General features: G+C 37.7%; 1 long non-coding RNA gene across 2 annotated transcripts; it reads right to left on the reverse strand.

The window, feature by feature from the left end:
• Positions 1-448: 448 nt before the first annotated feature.
• On the reverse strand, positions 449-2,694 carry LOC309491176. Of its 2 annotated transcripts, none has more exons than XR_014202954.1 (4): positions 2,608-2,694; positions 2,122-2,286; positions 772-950; positions 449-534 (listed from the first exon to the last, which is right to left on the reverse strand). It is a non-coding gene; the product is annotated as an uncharacterized lncRNA (long non-coding RNA). The 2 variants fall into 2 exon arrangements; XR_014202955.1 differs by having other exon boundaries at positions 2,122-2,345; positions 2,608-2,671.
• Between the last annotated feature and the right edge of the window lie 464 nt (positions 2,695-3,158).

Below are 3,158 nucleotides of genomic sequence, written 5' to 3' on the forward strand. Positions count from 1 at the left end.
AAACTGCTGTAATAACTCTGGTTAAAATTACATTTTAAAATTGCGTGTCAAGTCCCACGAAAAGTCTTTGAAACACCTCAAATGCTTTGGAAAGCTTGGATGGACACTCAAGATTAAGTGCATATGTCAAACCCAAGCAGAAAGCAGCATGCTTTGGCCAGATTTACAAGATTGGTAAGGAATGGTATTCCCTCAATGGCGATTCCTACTGCATCTGGCTCACGGCAGACATAGATGCTCATATTCTTCATTTCCAGGTCCTCATGAACAGTGGTCTCTGCAGCCGCCTTCGAGATAAAAGATAAAGTATTTAAGACAAACAATCTCATTTGTTGATGAAAAACAAATTGTCCAGCACTATCTGCCAAATGCTGGTTCAGTCAGTTCACATTAACAGTCAGCACAATTTAAACCAGTTCACCAGACCGACCCAGTAATCAGAGATGAGCTCCTGTCCACTCTCTCCCATACACTCACAGAGGCGTCTCATCTCAGAGAGACATCTCTCTTCTTCACTGCACTGGCACTTGGGTCCTAGTTAATACAACAATAATGAATACAGTAAATTATTTGTGTTGGTAAATTCACTCCAACCCTGTAATGCCATCATTCCTGTAGGTCTGTATTAGTTTATCTTTATTATTCATTACAATATAATAATAGTAATAACAATTGAGACTATTTAGAAAAAAAAAAAACTGTCTAATTAAAAAAACAAAAAAACAGATAAGCAAGATAACTGAAAATCTACTCAATTGATTAATATTGTACATTTTAACTTTGTAACCACTTTTGCCCCGCCTGTATCAGTTCCATCAGCAAGTTATTGATGCGTTGACCAGTTGCTCCTCTTGGCACTCGAGAGCTCGAGGAGCTTTGGGCTGTGCTTGTCCAGCTGTGGCATAAACGTCCAGGGGAACCGCAGTACATCTCCAGAACTCCTCGTTTATCTGTAGGACAGCAAATGTTTGACTGTTATTTAAGGGGGTTTAAAGATTAGCAACATTTGAACTTTATGCAGAGCAAAAAAGTGAATCTACTATCTCATGTCCAATAGGGCTGTTGGAACGAATTCCGAAATTCGAATATAATTCGAATATTAAAAAAAATCAATACTATTCGAATGCATAAAAAAAAAAAAAAAAAAAATATGCAATCTTGCCTTTTTCACGCGCATGTGAAATGAAATGCTTTGGTTTCGTCAGATGAACAATAACGTTTTTTGAATTGTAACACAATTGTGCACGTTATCCACACTGTATCATAACAATACTGTCAAAAATCGCGGAGAGCAATGTCTGCACGGAAACGGAGATCACCACTCCTGACAATTTGAGAAGCGATGAGTTGAAGGTGTTTGGATTTCAAACCCTAAATGGAAAAACTGACAACGTTACACCCTGACAAGCTAGGCGATCTGTCCGAGGAACCGCCGCTAAAACAGGCAAGAATTATTCTTTCTGCCTCTCTCCTCTCTCCTCATCACGGGGCTTAACTGTTACCAGCTGTCCGCCAAGTAAGAGATAATGTAATATAGTGAGGCCGAGGCGGTTGTTATAGCGAATAATAACCCTGACAGGCTGAACTTATTACATGGCTACCTACAAAATAAATAAATAATTTGACACAAAATATTGATTTAAAAAGGAGTTTATTGATTTAAAAATGAGTGTATTGCTTCCGCTAAAGAAATTAGTCCGTTCCGCGTCCATAGCAACGCTGTTTTTCAGGGCAACGATGTGTTATACTCTGCAGCGGTCTGTTATCAAGAAATAACAGACCGCATCAAAGAGTATAGAAGGACTTCTATACTCTTTGACCGCATTCTACATTAGAATTCAACCAAGCCATGTAATAAACTGACACGGTTTATCTGTGGAGATATGAGACCGATCAACATCACGCATTGGCGATCCAAGACTGTGTAATGTCGTAAATATTAATAATAGGATACATTTGAGCATTTAATATTCGAATAGTATTTGAATATTAAATAAAATAAGGAATGGAATTCGAATAGTATTATAGAGGAAGATTGACAGCCCTGATGTCCAAGTCACAATTTCCAGAAATGGTCTCAGAAGTGAGTAGTGTCAGGAAAAACTGAATAAGTCACTTAACTGGAATGGTTGGAAGAGGGCAGGCCATCTTTCCTTAAAATCTGCCACACCAGGAGACTTGGCAACACTTCCTTCAGTGGCACATTAATCTCCAACCGAAGATAATCACTCAGCTGTGGCTTCGTGTGTGTCCGTGCGTCTGTGTGTCCGTGAGTCCACTGCCAAACTATGTCGAAGCCAAGACAATGGTTTTGAAGAAGTTACAAACACCTCTGAAACATTGAACTATCACACAAAGACAGCATTACTTATTCAACACACACACACACACACACACACACACACACACACACACACACACACACACACACACACACGCAGATTTATACAGTATGTGGCTTTGTGGTAACTGTTTGAGATGGAGCACACTCGAAGTTGGTGGTCGCAAAAGTTTGTAGGAAACAGAGCGATACTTTTGCAGATTGCGCAACACAAACACGTTAATTAGGGTAAAATCTAACTTTTAACAATACAAAGAGTTACTTACATGAGGTACGTGAAGTATAAATTATCCGGCTCCGTGGAAAACCCTGTTGGAATAAACTTCTGGAAGCTGGAACAGACAAGAGTGCAGTGTTGCCAACTAATTTTCAGGGGAAGTTGCTAAAGGCAGATCGATTTGTTGCTAAAAGTTGCTAAATGACGTTGTGACGTCATTGCGCTATGACGTCATTACGTAATCGCAACGCAAATCTACGCCATTATGTAATCCGTAGATATTATTGTTTGTTAAATAAATTATATATATGTATATATATATATATATATATATATATATACACAGCATTTGTAAAAGTAATACAAACAACACTTATTCATGATAAGATTTTTTTCTTTTTAAATACAACATTGATATTGAACAGTTAAACACTTTTGAACAATTACATTTTATGTAGGCTATTTTCTTATTAACCAGTGAAACTACACATTAACTGAACAATTAAAGCACTGTGGTAGTTGATATGCTAAAATGATCAACAAGTATACAGTACAAGATAATAACAAGGTGTATCAGTAAATGAACAATTAGGCTATATT

The sequence above is a fragment of the Leuciscus leuciscus genome (assembly GCF_965113295.1).
Source record: "Leuciscus leuciscus genome assembly, chromosome: 25".
In the NCBI taxonomy this organism is placed as follows: domain Eukaryota; kingdom Metazoa; phylum Chordata; class Actinopteri; order Cypriniformes; family Leuciscidae; genus Leuciscus; species Leuciscus leuciscus.